We start from the raw sequence: 18,677 nt of genomic DNA, 5'->3' as shown, positions 1-18,677 counted from the left end.
CTCCTTGACATAAGCTCATCATCATGCACTTTATTATATATACTACACCAAATGGTGACGTTCACAGGAATCATTGAGCTGCCACGTGAAGGGCTCCAAAACGTGCCACGGTGAAGTAAGGACTCTTCTGGGCTGAAGATAGCTGTGAATCCACAGTACAGGGAGAGCTTTCTTTGAAGTCCCCTTATCCATCTAAAGATATATCCTCCCCCTAGAAAACCTCAATTGTCTTAAATCCTCTCCCCAAAAGTCTCATCCCCCAGGGAAGACCGATTCATCACAGAGCCTCAGAAAGGTAGGCACTACACTCAGACAGACATGGGCACAACCCATCATATCTTCCATCTGTTCTCCTAAGGACTCGCTTGTCTTTCCAAAAATTCATTTACTCTCCCTTCAGTGGCCTTTCTCCCTGCTCCTTTCCCTTTTTAAAATGCTCTATCTGCTCTCAAATCTCACCACAGCTCTGGGTATTTAGTTCTTGTCGTGAGGTCCTTTTACATGTAAAATTAAAAATTTATAAACGTGGATGCCTTTACTCCTGTTATTTTGTCTGTTGTCAGTTTTGTTCACACACCCCCAGGTACTGAACTGAGAGGGTCAGGAGCAAGTTTGTCCTCCCCTGAGCAGCATTTCTGGCCGCTGTCTATGTGGCCCAAACTGCTTTACTCATTTAATTTAAGGTCTTACTCTGTTAATCCCTTAAATGTTTCTGTTTTCCTTCCTTTCCACCTTCCTTTTCCATTTTCTTCTTTCTATTCCTCAGTTCTCTTTCCCCTCCTCTGTCTCTGCCTCTGCGTTTCTTTCTCTCACATTAAGCTTCTATTTCATCTGCCATAGTTCCTCTCACTTCTTGCTGTTAAGAGTGTAATCACCTCCTCTCTAATCTTCCATGGGAAGAGAAAATAAATGCCCATATGTTTTAGAGTTATTTCTAAAAGCAGGTCGAGCAGGATTCACCTGAAGACTCTTTTTTTAATAATAAATTTATTTTTTATTGGTGTTCAATTTGCCAACATACAGAATAACACCCAGTGCTCATCCCGTGAATGGGTGATGGGCACTGAGGGGGGCACTCGACGGGATGAAGACTCTTAATATAAAACTCTTCCTTCAGTGAAGTGCATGACTTTAGTGTATAGGCCTCGTAATGTCTATTTTACTTCCTCAAAAGAGATTTTTCCTTCCTTCTAGATTTGGTCAGTTGCAGATAACTTACATAGCTACAAATATTTTCTAGATATATGAAGCATTGTGTATGAAACATACACGTGCATTACGAAGAAAAAAGTTGAAATTTCATTTTCATGTAATTAGAAATATATACACTTCTTGCACATACATATTCATATGTATTGTATACATTTGTATATGTGTATGTAACAAACTGCACATTTACACAAATTAGTGCATCAGTTCTTTTGAGTTGTTTTAAGATTTTTTTTAAGTAATCTCTACGTCCAACCTGGGGCTCGAACTCACAATCCTGAGATGAAGGGTCACACACTCCACCGACTGAGCCAACCAGGCATCCCTCTTTTGGCATTTCTATTTGAATCTAATCACATGTATATTCTTAGTCTCATTCCTTATTATTAGTTTATAGTTCATGATTAATATTAGTTTATAGTTCATGATAGATTTTTGTATCAGTTAAACCACAACCAAATTACCTACCAATGAAAAAAACACCATATCCGATTTTACCCTAAAAATTATTTTATGGATAGCCTGTTGCTCAGCTTATATAAAGTACTATTCAATTAGAAAAGATTTTTGCGTGTACTAGGTTCTAGACACTGCTCTAGCTAGGAGTCACTGGGAGAGAGAAGGGAGATGAACTGATAAGGCTTCTGAACTACAGGTGTATTTAGGTGTTAGAAGTGAGGAAAACTATATAAAGGCAGGAACTTTTAAATATCTGTGGTGGATCAAGGGCATTGTTGACCACTCATTCCAACAAAGGCAAGCAGCAATGGAAACAATAGTACCAAGGACTCAGGTAAGAAACACATGACACCTTTTTGGAATTGTAAGTAGTTCAGTAAAATTCAAAATTCATTCTCTCTCTCTCTCTCTCTCTCTCTCTCTCAGTAAATGTGTGAAAGCAGATTGTCTTTGCTTATCTGCCTATTTGGTTAATATTCTTGGGAATAACTGTTATTGTTATTGTTACGTATCTGTACAAAGACTGAGTCACAAAAAGGACATTTGTGAATAAAAATGACCTTAATTATATGGCATCATGGAGCAAATGAGTATCCATGGAGATTATGTAGCTAATTCCCCACTCAGAATATTTTCACATTGTGAAGATGTTTGGCTTTTGTTTTGTTCCTTTTTGATGTGTGCAATGTATTTATTTGCTAGCCCTATACTTATTTTGTTATAGCTTTTATTTCAAAGAGGCTATCGTCTGGTGTATACTCTTAGCATTTAAGGGAAAAAAAACCCCACATCACATACATCCTAGAGATTGCTATTCAAATCTTCCCTCTATCACTAACTAGCTGTGAGACACTAGGCAATTCTTTCAAGCTTGTTGGGCCTCAGTGGCCTCATTTGTATAAATTGAGGGTTTGAGTCAATGACTTCCTATGACTGCCTGAATCAAAGTGATTATTACCTCTGCTTCTTTGAAGTCCAAATTGATATTCAAGTAAAAAGTTCCTCAGCTACCAATCCCTATACTTTACAGCAGTGAAATTTAGAAAGATTTGTGCTTCTTTATGTCTTTCCCTCTTGAAGCCTACATGCATTAGCTCTTCTTTGAGTGTTAATGAAAATGTAAATTCATGCTGAAGTAGCTTTCTAATTAGATTTGTTTATAGAGTGATTTCAATTGTATCTTTCCTGAAAATTAGAAAAGGAAAATGATCACTTATTGAAATCACTGAATTTACCATACATTTTAATTAAGCAAGGTAGGTAATTTTGTTCTCATTTCACAAGTGAGAAAAATTAGTTAAAAGGGCTTTTAGGTTTATATTATGTGCATTTTATCACATAAAATAATTTTTTAAAGAATTGTTAAATGTCTAAGATAGTGAAGTACCTGAATATATATATACATACATATATATGATAACTTTGACCCAGATCTGTACAAGGCCAAGTCTATATTATATCATGAGGGTTTTGTATTAAGAATCAGGGTTGGGGATCCCTGGGTGGCTCAGCACTTTGGCACCTGCCTTCGGCCCAGCGTGCGATCCTGGAGACCTGGGATCGAGTCCCACGTTGGGCTCCTTGCATGGAGCCAGCTCCTCCCTCTGCCTCTCTCTCTCTCTCCGTGTCTCTCATGAATAAATGAATAAAACCTTAAAAAAAGAATCAGGGTCAATTACACATCTTTTAAACTCTTGGCTACATCTGATTTTGGGGAGGCCTTCTATCCCATCCATCTTCCTCTTTTGACCCTAAGTTCTCTATTTTCTAGCTTTTATCACTTTTTTTTCATTTTCCAGGACACTTTCATCAACCTTGTAATGACTGATAAAAAAGCAAAAGCTGAGATGCCTGGGATGTGCAGTTGGTTAAGTGTTGGACTCTTGCTTTCAGCTCAGGTGGTGATCTCAGGCTTGTGAGGTGGAGTGGCACAAAGGGCTCTGCACTCATTGCAGAGTCTGCTTAAGAATTTTTCCTCCCTCCACCTCTGCCCCTCCCCACTGCACTCTATCTTTTTCTTTCACTCTAAATAAGTGAACATCTTTTTAAAAAGTATTTTTTATTCATTCACGAGAGACACACAGAGGACTCCTTTTTTTAATAAATTAATTTTTTATTGGTGTTCAATTTAGCAACATACAGAAAAACACCCAGTGCTCATCCCGTCAAGTGCCCCCCTCAGTGCCCGTCACCCATTCACTCCCACCCCCCGCCCTCCTCCCCTTCCACCATCCCTAGATCATTTCCCAGAGTTAGGAGTCTTTATGTTCTGTCTCCTTTTCTGATATTTCCCACACATTTCTTCTCCCTTCCCTTATATTCCCTTTCACTATTATTTATATTCCCCAAATGAATGAGAACATACACTGTTTGTCCTTCTCTATTAGAAAGGAATAATGTATCTTGGGAAGCCATTACTTCTTGATGTAAAAATTAATGTCTGAACTGAATTTTGATAATATCACCACTCCCTTGTTTAAAAATACTGGCAGTGGCTTACAGGTGTGCTTACAATAAAATATAGCATCTATGGGAAAAGCAAAAAAAAAAAAAAAAAAGGTTACAGATAAACAGGGTTGTTATGGTGGACTTGCCATCATTCTTCTTCTTAGTGCATCCCGTAATACGCAGCTACTATCGTTTGGTTCAATAAGGCTGCACGAGCTCCAGCCATTGATTCCACATTTTACCAAACAGGAATGAAAAGTCACAAAGAAGGATGCACCCCTTCTGTATTAGTGTGGTTAGGCTGTCCTAACCAAATACCACTGACTGGGTGGCTTAAACAGTAAAACCTGTTTTTCTCATAGTTGTGGAGGCCAGAAGTTAGGGAGGGGAAGATAGATGTGTAGAAGAAAATCAGTGTGCTGATGATGCTTTTACTAGAGAGAGATGAAATGGACCCTGGACAGGAAAAGAAACAAAACTTCACTACTCAAAGCTAGAGATCCCAAAATATACAGCTCTTAAAAACATGATGAGAATATAAATACTAAATCCAAACATATAGAAGATCAGAAGAATTAAAAATGAGAAATGACACATAAAGGACCTTAAACCCTGGGATTGGGAGTAATAAGTAAGAATTAAATGGAATAAAATTATAATTCTTTTAAAATTACTTGGAATAAACTATCTTCTTTTTACAGAAATGTTAACACATAAGGCATTAATCAATTACCCCAAATTAAAACATCGTTAGAAAATAATATATATAATATATATGAATGTAGTCTTGAGGCAAAGAGGGTATTCCAAAAAGAGACCTAAGCCTCAGAAAAGAAAAAACTAGATGGACTTGACAGCACAAAAACTGCAAAAGCTTATACAGCCAACAAACCATGTACTCTGATCTCATTAGAGCCCTTTATGACAATCTGTGTTTTCTAAGAGGAGAATAAAGAGTAGCAGAAAAAAAAATCCCTTGAAATCAGAATCAGCTCATTCGATCCTATAGAAATTTCTAAAATTCATATTTCTGAGGATCTTCAGTATCGATCTCCAACTCATGTTTGCAGTGATGCCAAACCAAGTACCATGTAGCCGTCCTCAAAGGCCTGGCAAGGGGAAGATTTGCTGTAAGCATGGAGGATTGGGGATAGTCCCAGGCAAGCCCTTTCAGTGACCACCTCTCTTTGTTCCTGGCCTTACACAGTAGAAGCATAGACTCGGTCCAAGGCGCAGTGGATGCCATCCTCATTAGGGTGCACCTGTTATGAGTCAAGCCAAATCTGAAACATTTCCATATAGTGTTCTTTTATTTTTGGAAAGTGGAGACTCTTTAAAACAAAAGGGATGTTTAGGTGTGTCATTGCTGTCTTTGATCCCGGCACAAATAATTTAAAAACATGAGTTGCGCTACTCCTGACTAATTCTGGTGGCATCTGGTTTGCCTGATTTCCACCTTCTGCGTTTCAAATTTTTTAGTTAAAATTTTCAAATTAAAATTCCTGCTATCATCATATATACCCATATATGCACACACGTATATAGACGTGAATATGTATGCACTCACGGGGTGATATGTATACACAAGCAAATATGTGTACCTGTATACATATGCAGATAAACACCCACACATATGTGTGTTTCTATGTAGGTACACGTACGTGTGCATGGACATGTTTGCGTATAAATACACATATATAATGTATAAGTAGACATTTTAAGTTATAGATTAATATATAGCTACATAATTGATGAGGAAATGTTGTCCTATTTATTTTTCAAAACATCTACATTTCCCCCCTTGTTTCTGTGAGAAATACTTTCCCAGCCATAAATGCTTAAATCCTTTTTGATTCAGAATCTGTTTGTGAGAGACCATTTTATACTTCTGATTCACAGGCCTCCTCCATAATTGATCTCCTACAATGGTTTTGTGACAGGCTCCTTTCTGAAGCAGGCAAAGAAATAAGTGAGATAATGCAACCCTATTTATTTATGAGGATTGTATTTTCATTGATTGACATCTGAACCCAGAGGAAATATGGTTTCATTTTCCACCAGCCGGGTGAATCGAGATTAAATGTCACCTAAATTCTCTCAAGTCAAGAATTCTTTTTATCATCCCCAAAACAAGAGAATGGTTTCCATTAGCCTGAACACAAAGCTTGAAACTTCGTTCCTTACGCCAATTTGTCATGATTTGTATATAATTGTGAGGAAACTAATTAATGTGTTTTATATTTTTCCTATTAATTAGTAGACATTGTGGAAACTTCTGTCAGAAATGTCAGAACATTTCATAGATGTTTTTTTTAATTCTCCTTTGAGCTTTCTGGAAATGATGGTGCAGGCTCTTTTCTTTGAAGAAAACTGGAATTCTTGCCTTGGATACTAGTACTCATAGTCGAAAATTGTAGTATAAAATAATAACTGTTTTCCCCACTATTATTTGAAGCCTTAGAATGGGGAAAGGAAGGATAATTGGTTGTTATGTCTAGTCTGTGACAGATTTTGAAAACTAGTTTTGAAGTGTTTACTCTTGTATTCTTTAATGTTTCTTATATGAAGGTAAAATAACCAAAATCAACCATGGAGAGAAAAACCAAACACTTCCTTGAGGGACTGAAAGATTTAATTATGGTCAAACAAGATAGTGTTCAAAATTTTTCATGTTTAAAGGAAGATGCTGTGCTCAGACGGTCTCACTTAGAAGAGATAAATGAGTCAGCTGCTCCATGGCCAAGTGGCCAAACTTTTAATTGGTCTTTATCATAGGTGGGCTGTAAAAATCCTATGTGAAGATTTTGGGTGTCAAAAATGAGCATTTCCGCTACCACATGCAATTTGCAGAAATCCATCTGACAAGTCAGCCTCTAAGGCAAGTATCTCAGCCAAAGGTTTCACTTCCAACAACGTTAAGGAAGACAACAGACAGCTAACAGGGAACGAAGGAACCACGAGGACGCTGCAGCTGAAAGTGCATGTGTGATTTCCTGCTCTTTAGAAAAGGCAATTCACTTTCCCTGGCTGACTCTTCAAGAGATTTATTTTCCTTTTTTGTCAGGATGAAGGAGATAACTCATAACCAAAGAGCAGCTGTTTTTATGACGTGTTCGGTAATAAAGTCTAATAAAGCCTAAGGCCTCGAAAAAAATTTAAATCACTTATTTCAAGGTACAAATTAAATGTGCTTAATTGTTCTACAAGCTTGCTCCTCAAACCGTGAGCATGGGCATCACCTAGATGCTTCCTAGGACTGTAGGATCACACTCGTACCCTTACATACACTTCCAGTATCTTCATTTAAACAAGACCCCCAGGTGCATTTAATATGCACATGCATATTAGTCTAAGAAACCCTGCTTGACAGTATCTGTTCCGAATGCTGATCCAGATCCAATATCTTCATTTCCTGGGTAATCAATACCTCAGGTGCCCGTTTCAGTGTTGGATAATTCCAGTGATTATGAAAATCTTCCTCACGTGAAGACAAAATTCTGCTTATCTATCCTATGCATCAAAATAGTCCATATTCTTCAAGGGCCAATCATGATAAGGTTTATTTCTCTGTCAGGATAGAATTTCAGATACTTAAACTTGTTGCTTGCTCTATTTCCTTACTCTTTTCTAATCCCTTTCGTCAGTGCTCACAAAGTAGTTATTTCTCCAGCCACGTTGGATGCTCTATACGAACTACGTCGTGATAATTTGGAATCAAGGTGTGGTCTCTCGATTTAAAAAGCAGTATTCCAGTGATCAATGCAGAGTTGAGTAAATGCTGCCTCCTAGATCCTGCACATTCTTTCTCTATTACTGAAACTTAAATTGCATATATACACACACTGTATACATCACAGTGTACTGTATTCTTAGACCACTTCAGAAAATATACTATAAACATTTCATTTTGCTTTTTAAGAAATTATGCATATCATACCCTCATTTAAAACATTAAACAAACTCCATTAGATCATGTTGATGGGAGCTCCTTGAGAAAGGACACAGGTCTTCCCTTTCATTCTTACTACCGGTCATAATCTGCTGTACATGTTAGGCATAAAATAATGATTTTCCAGTTATTGTGTCCATCTTTGATGTATAGAAGTAAAATCAGAGGCATAGTGAATATTGGCGAGAATGGAGATTCTGAGTTGCAGACCAACCTTTTCGCCCTGGTTACGAGACTTTGAATGAGTTGCAAGCCTGTCTAGACTTTGTATGCCTCACCTGTAAGAGAAAGTACTAGAATCTACTGACTTTCAATCATTTTTTTAAATAGGGATTTTTTTCTTACTCAAAGGAAACCTTACTTAGAGCACAAATCTCATAAAATGGTAAGAGCTAAGTTGCTCAAGCTGAAGAGGGGGATTGAAGAGGAAGGCAAGACCTTCCTAGAAAATGAGAAGGAAAGTACGTTAACCTAATACGTATTTGAGAATCTCAAGTAAATATTATGAGAGGCAAAAGCTCTAATATGTGTTAGAGACTCAGGATTAAGCTTTACTTTTCCACCAAGGATGGCTTATGTTAGTTTGGATATCTCTTATATTTTGAATATCCTTTTATATTCTCTTATTTTGGATCTTTCAATGTGCAGTTATTTCTTAATGTTGAGAAAGCTGAAATGTGAAAAAGAACTCTGGGTAAGCCTTTTTTTTTAATTTTAGTAGAAATAAACATGAAATCTACCCTCTTAAATGTTTAAATATGCTGGTTGAACAGCCGGTCTCAAGGATGTTTTCATCTCGTGACTGAAACTATTCCGATGGAACAAGAGGTGCATTTCCACCTTTCATTCTCTTTGCCTGGCAACCACCATTCTAACTTTGTGCTGTGATGTTTAACCATTTTATATATCTCAAATAAGTAGAATCATGGAGTATTTTTCTTTCTGTTACCAGTTTATTTTATTTATCATAATGTCCTCACAGTTCATTCACATGCAGCATGACGGGATTCCCTTCTTCTTCAAGGCTGACTAATATTCCACTGCCTGTCTGTACCACACTTCCTTATCCATTATTCTCTAATGGTCACTGAATGATTTCTACTTCTTGGCTGTTGTGAATAATGCTGCAATACATATGAGTGCACGTATCATTTCTAGATTCTGCTTCCAATTATTTTGGATAAATATTCACAAGTGGGATTGCTGGATCATAAGATAATTCTAATTAAAAAGAAATTTTGGGGAGGGAGAAGCTCTCTGCTGTTTTCCATGGCAGCTACACCACTTTACATTCCCACTTAGAGTGCACAAGTGTTCCAATTTCTCCACATTCTTACTAATACTTTAAAAAATTTTGGGCATCCCAGGTGGCTCAGTGGTTTAGCACCGCCTTCGGCCCAGGGTGTGATCCTGGAGACCCAGGATCGAGTCCCACATTGAGGTCCCTGCATGGAGCCTGTTTCTCTTCCCTCTGCCTGTGTCTCTGCCTCTCTCTCTCTCTCTCTCTGTGTCTCTATAAATAAATGAATAAAATCTTTAAACAATTTTTTTCTCTATGTACAAAATGTGTATCTGTGTTTGATAATGGCCAGTGTGTTGGGTGATAATTCACTGCATGAGTTGATATCTCATTGTGTTTTTTATTTGCATTTCCCTGACGGTTAGTAATATTAAGCATGTTCTTATGTCATGTATCTGTTCACCAGTTGTATATATTCCTTGGAAATACATCTATTACATTCTTTGCCTATTTTATTTATTTATTTTTATTTTTATAATTTTCTTCCTATGTTTGTTCTTTTTTTTTAAGATTTTATGTATTTATTCATGATAGTCACACAGAGAGAGACAGAGAGGCAGAGACACAGGCAGAGGGAGAAGCAGACTCCATGCAGGGAGCCTGATGTGGGATTCGATCCCAGGTCTCCAGGATCGCACCCCGGGCCAAAGGCAGGCGCCAAACCGCTGTGCCACCTAGGGATCCCCTCTTTGCTTATTTTAAAAATCAGGTTATTTGGTTTTTGATATTGATTTGTCAGGTTTCTTTATATATTTTGAATATTAACCCCTTATTATATAAATGGCTAACAAATATTTTTCCTATTCCATAGGCTGCCTTTTTACTCTGTTGATTGTTTCCTTTAATGTGTAGAAATAACTACATCTCCTGTACTCTCATTTATCTATTTTTGTTTTTGCTGTTTGTGCCTTTAGTATTTTATCCAAAAAATTATTGCCGCGATCAATGTCATGAAAATTTTTCCCCCTGGCTTTCTGCTAAAGATTTATAATTTTCGGTTTTACATTTATGAGTTGTTGTTGTTGTTTGGTATGGTGACATATAAGGTTCTCATTTCATTCTTTTGCATGTGAATATCCAGTTTTCCTGAAACCAGTGTTTGAAGAGATGATTTTTCTCCCCATTTTGTATTCTTGGCACTCTTGTCCCCCCAGGACAGGCATTATCTTAATAATAATTATTTAGGTATTATATATTATATATTATCTATATAATTAGGTATTATATATTATATATTCCTGAGTTTCTAAAGGGAATTCATAACAGATCTCCCAACTATCCTGAAAGGGGGCTAGTCTGGGTACGTGGTCTCTCCTGTGAAGGTAAGGACACTTTAGATCCCGAGTCAGCACACCTTGGAATTGCTCCAAGTTCTTCAGTGTCTGAGATGGAAACACAAGCAAGGTTCATTTATTTACTTATGCCAGACCTCCCTCATCACAAGAGAATGTTTTCTTAAAATCTCCTAGTATACAAAATATAAACACAGGCAAAAATATAAGCATTCTATGTAGTTATCCATCTCTTTGGTAAAGCTTGAAATAACTTCTTGCCAATAAAGAGTGGTCATTGCTGGAGGATAATATAAAATTTATAACACTAGAATTCTCTCTCCCTTACTTTTCTTCTATGGGTAAGTAACCATTTGGTACAAATGAGACCGTATAGGGAAAACAAGAGCGACTTAACTCCTGTAAAGCGTCTGGTCTCAGGCAAGGGTCAAGAGTTTCCATATGCTCAGAGACAAATACCTTTTATGGGAAAGAGAACAAACCAGAGATAACAGCTGACAGGGAGGGATGGTTGTCTGGCAAAATTAGAAGTAACAATTTAAACCCTGCTGTATTTCTAATTTCCAGGAGCCCTAGAAGAATTTTGACCAGAAAGAAAGGAATCCTGTGATTGTCTTATGTCTGCTAAACAGTAATGACTACAAAATAATGATCATGGGACTGAAGGATGCCTACGCAAGCCCAGCCTCTTATCCTTTGGAAAACTGCTTTTATGTCTGGCACACCACCCCTTCAGAGGAGGGCATTGCTCTTTTCTTTTCTTTTCTTTTCTTTTCTTTTTTTTCTTTTCTTTTCCTTCCTTCCTTCCTTCCTTCCTTCCTTCCTTCCTTCCTTCCTTCCTTCCTTCCTTCCCTCCCTCCCTCCCTCCCTCCCTCCTTCCTTTCTTCTCTCTTTTTCTTTCCTTTCTTTCTCTTTTTCTTTCTTTCTTTCTAGATTTTATTTACTTATTTGAGAGAGAGAGCACGAGCAGGGGGAGTGTGAAGGGTAGAGGAAGAATCAGACTCCTCCCACTGAGTGTGGAGCTCAAGTTGGCTCCATCCCAGGACCCTGGGATCATGACCTGAGCCATGCAGGCATCCCAACATTTTTCTTTCTATCCAGTCCCCTATATGTAAGGTATCTCCAATAAACTCCACCTGCTTTCTTTCTCTCAAGTTCAGTGGTCATTTCTATGAAATTGAGACTCAAGAATTTGGTCTTGGTGGTCTAGTCGCACAAATGTATTTAACGTTTTAGAGAAGTTTTCCTATAGAATCAGAGATGCTCTATGTATGTTTTCAGGTCTTAAACACTTTGCCCCTGAGAACCAATACTATTCTTGAGATGCTTTAAAAGTTTTATTTCCGAAGAAGAGGAAGAGGAAGAGGAAGAGGAAGAGGAAGAGGAAGAGGAAGAGGAAGAAGAAGAAGAAGAAGAAGAAGAAGAAGAAGAAGAAGAAGAAGAAGAAGAAGAAGAAGAAAGTTGTTTTATTTATAAACTCTGAAGGACTATGGGACAGACATTGAATTACATGAATTTATCACAATGTCACTTGAACAACTCTCCTCTACATTTTAGCTTTGCTCTGAAATATACTCATTGGGGAAGGTATTTAGTTTTGCCTTGTATCATATTCACCTAAGCTCCTATATAGCTGTGCACATAGTACTTGCTTAAAAAACATGTTTTTTTTTAAGTTTATATTTTTTTTTGCGAGGGGGAGAGAGAGAGAGAGAGAGAATGTGTGCACATGCACATGAGTGAGAGGAGGGGTAAAAGGAGAGAGAGAGAGAATCTCAAGCAGACTCCCTATTGAGTATGGAGCCTGAAGTGAGGCTCAATCTCATCATCCTGAGATCATGACCTGCACAGAAATCAAGACTCAGACACTTAACCAACTGAGCACACCCACCCACCCCAGAAAGTATGGTTTCATTTGACTATATTTGGAATTGCTTTCTAGACAAATTCTTGGTAGATTTCCTTGGATGAAAAATTTATTAGTCTCATTGACATTGTGTCTACCTCGTGTGTCATTATGGCTTCATACATACTGTCTTTCTTTTTAGATCGAAAATAAGGATGGGGAAGATGGTGGAAGAGTAAGGTCCCCAAGTCACCTGTCCCCTCCAAATTACCTAGATAACCTTCAAATCATCCTGAAAATTTATGAATCCGGCCTGAGATTTAAAGAGAGAACAGCTGGAATGCTACAGTGAGAAGAGTTCACGCTTCTATCAAGGTAGGATGATGGGGGGAAATGAAATAGAGAAACAAAAGGCATCCAAGGGGGAGGGGCCTCACGAGAAGTCCAGCAAAGGCTAGTGCCCCCAGAAGAGGAAAGCCCCGTCCTGGAGAAGCAGGAGCTTAACCAATCTTCCCAAGCAGAAAGATGCTCGCAGGGAGTTAGAGCAGGACCCCAGGAAGGCGGGGATGCCCTCAGGCTCCCTGGGACACTAACAGACACCTGCGCCCCCAGGAAAGTGCACCCAGCTCCCTAAGGGCTGCAGCGTGTGCATGGCGGGACCCCAGAGCAGCTCGGAGGGGCTCCAGCAGAGGCTCCGGAGAGAGGGGGCTGCAGGGACCCGAGAGCAGCTCAGAGGCGGCTCTAGCAGAGGTAGAGGCTCCACGTGGAGGGGGCCGTGTGGCCCGGGAGCAGCTCTGTGGGTCTCAGGTGGCGGTTCCGCAGAGAGGGTCTTCGCGGCCGGAGTGCGAATCCAACAGCACAGGCCCGGGAACACAGGGCTCTGGGGACACAGCCTAGGATCCAACCTCCCCCCAGGACAGGCAGAGGCCAGGAGGGCCCAGGACAGCAAGGATGCTTCTGCCCCGAGCTGAGGAGATCAGCGGCCCCGCCCCCGGAGCATCCAGGCCCCTGCAGTCCGAGAGCTCCCGAGTTACTGCGGAAGCTGAATCCAGGGCTCCAGAGCCAGCCACTGCCACTGTGGTTGTTCCTCCTGGGGCCTCACGGGGTAAACAACCCCCACTGAGCCCTGAACCAGGAAGGGGGAGAGCAGATCCCCCAAGTGCTAACTGAAAATCAGCACAACAGGCCCCTCCCCCAGAAGACTAGCTAGACACACAAGTTCCAGGGGAAGTCAAGGGACTTAAAGTATACAGAATCAGAAGATACTCCCCCGTGTGTGTTTTTTTTTTTTGCTTTTTGATTTCTGTTTGCTTTCCCCATCCTTTATTTTCCTTTCTTTCTTTCTTCTCTTTTTTTCCTTCCTTTTTTCTTTTTCTCATTTCTTTCCTTCTTTCTATCCTCTCTTTTTCTCCTTTTCCCAATACAACTTGTTTTTGGCCACTCTGCACTGAGCAAAATGACTAGAAGGAAAACCTCACCTCAAAAGAAAGAATCAGAAACAGTCCTCTCTCCCACAAAGGTACAAATATGGATTACGATTCAATCTCAGAAAGCCAATTCAGAAGCACTATTATACAGCTACTGGTGGCTCTAGAAAAAAGCATGAAGGACTCAAGAGACTTTGTGACTGCAGAATTTAGATCTAATCAGGCAGAAATTAAAAATCAATTGAATGAGATGCAATCCAAACTACAAGTCCTCACAACGAGGGTTCACGAGGTGGAAGAACGAGTGGGTGACATAGAAGACAAGATGATGGCAAAGAGGGAAACTGAGGAAGAAGGAGACAAACAATTAAAAGACCATGAGGATAGATTACGGGAAATAAATGACAGCCTGAGGAAGAAAAACCTACCTTTAATTGGGGTTCCCGAGGGCGCCGAAAAGGACAGAGGGCCAGAATATATATTTGAACAAATCCTAGCTGAAAGCTTTCTTAATCTGGGAAGGGAAACAGGCATTCAGATCCAGGAGATAGAGTGATCCGCACCCCCTAAAATCAATAAAAAATGTTCAAATCCTCGACATTTAATGGTGAAGCTTGCAAATTCCAAAGATAAAGAGAAGATCCTTAAAGCATCAGGAGATAAGAAATCCCTGATTTTATGGGGAGGAGTATTAGGGTGACAGCAGACCTCTCCACAGAGACCTGGCAGGACACAAAGGGTGGCAGGATATATTCAGGGTCCTAAATGAGAAAAACATGCAACCAAGAATACTTTATCCAGCAAGGCTCTCATTCAACTTGGAAGGAGAGATAAAGAGCTTCCAAGACATGCAGGAACTGACAGAATATGTGACCTCCAAACCAGCTCTGCAAGAAATTTTAAGGGGGACTCTTAAAATTCCCCTTTAAGAAGAAGTTCAGTGGAACAGTCCACAAAAACAAGGACTGAATAGATATCATGATGACACTAAACTCCTAGCTTTCAATAGTAACTCTGAATGTGAATGGGCTTAATGACCCCATCAAAAGGTGCAGGGTTTCAGACGGATAAAAAAGCAGGACCCATCAATTTGCTGTCTATAAGAGACTCATTTCAGACAGAAGGACACCTACAGCCTGAAAATAAAAGGTTGGGGAACCATATACCATTCAAATGGTCCTCGAAAGAAAGCAGGGGTAGCCATCTTTATATCAGATAAACTAAACTTTACCCCGAAGACTGTAGTGAGAGATGAAGAGGGACACTATATTATACTTAAAGGATCTATCCAACAAGAGGACGTCACAATCCTCAATATATATGCCCAGAATGTGGGAGCTGCCAAATATATCAACCAATTAATAACCAAAGTTAAGACATACTTAGATAATAATACACTTATACTTGGTGACTTCAATGTAGCTCTTTCTACTCTCGATAGGTCTTCTAAACACAACGTCTCCAAAGAAACAAGAGCTTTAAATGATACATTGGACCAGATGGATTTCACAGATATCTACAGAACTTTACATCCAAACTCAACTGAACACACATCCTTCTCAAGTGCACATGGAACTTTCTCCAGAATAGACCACATACTGGGTCACAAAGCGGGTCTGAACCAATACCAAAAGATTGGGATCGTCCCCTGCATATTCTCAGACCATAATGCCTTGATATTAGAACTAAATCACAACAAGAAGTTTGGAAGGACCTCAAACACGTGGAGGTTAAGGACCATCCTGAATAAAGATGAAAGGGTCAACCAGGAAATTAAGGAAGAATTAAAAAGATTCATGGAAACTAATGAGAATGAAGATGTAACCTTTCAAAATCTTTGGGATGCAGCAAAAGTAGTCCTAAGGGGTTAATGCATTGCAATACAAGCATCCATTCAAAAACTAGAAAGATCTCAAATACAAACGCTAACCTTACACATAAAGGAGCTAGAGAAAAAACAGCAAATAGATCCTACACCCAGCAGAAGAAGAGAGTTAAGAAAGATTCGAGCAGAACTCAATGAAATCGAGATTAGAAGAACTGTCGAAGAGATCAACAAAACCAGGAGTTGGTTCTTTGAATTAATAAGATACATAAACCATTAGCCAGCCTTATTAAAAAGAAGAGAGAGAAGACTCAAATTAATAAAATCATGAATGAGAAAGGAGAGATCACTACCAACACCAAGGAAATACAAACGATTTTAAAAACATATTATCAACAGCTATACGCCAATAAATTAGGCAATCTAGAAGAAATGGACGCATTTCTGGAAAGCCACAAATTACCAAAACTGTATCAGGAAGAAATAGAAAACCTAAACAGGCCAATAACCAGGGAGGAAATTGAAGCAGTCATCAAAAACCTCCCAAGACACAAAAGTCCAGGGCATGATGGCTTCCCAGGGGAATTCTATGAAACGTTTAAAGAAGAAACCATACCTATCCTACTAAAGCTGTTTGGAAAGATAGAAAGAGATGGAGTACTTCCAAATTTGTTCTTGAGGCCAGCATCACCTTAATTCCAAAACCAGACAAAGAGCCCACCAAAAAGGAGAATTATAGACTAATATCCCTGATGAACATGGATGCAAAAATTCTCAACAAGATACTAGCCAATAGGATTCAACAGTACATAAGAAAATTATTCACCGTGACTGAGTAGGATTTATTCCCAGGACACAAGGCTGGTTCAACACTCATAAAACTATCAATGTGATTTTGCAAGTGACATATCAGATAAAGGGCTAGTTTCCAAGATCTATAAAGAACTTATTAATCTCAACACCAAAGAAACAAACAATCCAATCATGAAATGGGCAAAAGAACAGAAATCTCACAGAGGAAGACATAGACATGGCCAACACCCACATGAGAAAATGCTCTACATCACTTGCCATCAGGGAAACACAAATCAAAACCACAATGAGATATCACCTCACACCAGTGAGAATGGGCAAAATTAACAAGGCAGGAAACTACAAATGTTGGAGAGGATGCAGAGAAAAGGGAACCCTCTTACACTGTTGGTGGGAATGTGAACTGGTGCAGCCACTCTGGAAAACTGTATGGAGAATCCTCAGAGTTAAAAATAGACCTCCGTACGACCCAACAATTGCACTGCTGGGGATTTACCTCAAAGACGCAGATGCAATGAAACGCTGGGACACCCGCACCCTGAGGTTCAGAGCCGCAATGCCCATGATAGCCACACTGCGAAGGGGCCTCGGTGTCCATCAAAGATGAATGGATATGGAGGGTGTGTGGTCTCTGTACAAAATGCAAGATTACTCAGCCGTTAGGAATGACAAACACCCACCATTTGCTTCGACGTGGATGGAACCAGAGGGTGTTACGGCTGAGGGAAGAAGGCAATAGGTGAAGGACAAACATTATATGGTGTCATTCTTTTGGGGAGTATGACAAAAATAGTGAAAGGGAATAGAGGCGAAAGGAGAAAAAAATGAGTGGGAGATGGCAGAGAGGGCAGAACAGGAGAGACTCCTAACCCTGGGAAACGAACAAGGGGTGGAAGAAAGAGAGGAGGGCGGGGGGTGGCGGTGACTGGGCGACGGGCACCGAGGGGGGAACTTGATGGGATTAGCACTGGGGGGTTACTCTCTATGTTGGTAAAACGAACTCCAATAATAAATAAACCGATAAACTCACAAACTTCCCGAGACACAAAAGTCCAGGGCCAGTAGGCTTCCCAGGGGAATTCTATCCAATGCTTCAAGATGAAAGCATACCTATGCTACTAAAGCTGCTCCGAAAGATAGAAAGAGATGGAACACTTTCAACCCCGTTCTTGGAGGCCAGGGTCACCTTAACTCCAGAACCCAAGAACCCACCAAAAAGAAGAATCCTGGACCGATGTCCCTGATGAACGCAGATGCACACCTTCTCCACAAGATACGACCCAACAGGATGCAACGGGACATTATTAAGAAGTTACTCACCACGACCCAGTGGGGTTAATCGCCAGGGTGCAAGGCTGCTTCAGCACTCGGAGAACACTCGATGGGCTTCATTCATCAGATCTGCAAGAGAGAAAACAAGAACCAGATGATCCTCTCAAGAGACGCAGAGGAAGCATTTGACAAAATACGGAATCCATGCCCGATCCAAACGCATCAGAGTACAGGGATACAGGAAACGTCTCTCAGCATCTTCCAAGCCATCTCCGAAAAGCCCGTGGCAAATTATCATTCGCAATGGGGAAACACCGGGAGCCTTGCCCTGAAGAACAGGCACGAGACTGGGATGTCACTCTCACCACTGCTATTCTCAGCACAGTACGAGACGTCATGGCCTCAGCAGTCAGGCAACAAAACGAAACAAAAGGCATTCAAACTGGCAAAGAAGAAGTCAACAACTCCCTCTTCGCCGATGACATTATATTGTACCTAGAAAACCCAAAAGACTCCACCACATGATTGCTCAAACTCCCTACAGCAAGTTCGGCAGTGCGGCAGGATACAAACGTGGGGCCCAGAAACTAGTGGCCTTTCTACATGCGAACAAGGAGACGGAGGAAAGGGACATCGAGGAAAGGGTCAACCCCAATTATACAACTGCAGCACCCCCAAAAAAGCATGAGCTACCTAGGAAGAACCCTAACCAAAGGTGTAAAGGGTCTCTACCCGAAACACTGCAGAACAAGTCTGAAGGAAACTGAGGAAGAAACAAAGAGATGGAAAAGGTTCCATGATGCTGGATTGGAAGAATTAATATTCGGGAAAATGTCA

At 40.0% G+C, this 18,677-nt stretch overlaps 1 long non-coding RNA gene across 6 annotated transcripts in view; it reads left to right on the top strand.

Annotated features, from left to right (window-relative positions):
- Positions 1-18,677, top strand: part of LOC140611763 (uncharacterized) — a 41,158-nt gene that overhangs the window by 1,541 nt on the left and 20,940 nt on the right. For all 6 annotated transcript variants that reach the window (XR_012012929.1, XR_012012931.1, XR_012012925.1 and 3 more), the window contains exon 2: positions 12,706-12,878. This is a non-coding gene — a long non-coding RNA (uncharacterized lncRNA). The remainder of the gene's footprint in view (positions 1-12,705; positions 12,879-18,677) is intronic.

Source organism: Canis lupus, chromosome 20 (genome assembly GCF_048164855.1).
Source record: "Canis lupus baileyi chromosome 20, mCanLup2.hap1, whole genome shotgun sequence".
In the NCBI taxonomy this organism is placed as follows: Eukaryota; Metazoa; Chordata; class Mammalia; order Carnivora; family Canidae; genus Canis; species Canis lupus.
The sequence above is the reverse complement of the archived record's forward strand: the minus strand, read 5'-3'. Positions and strand labels throughout refer to the sequence as shown.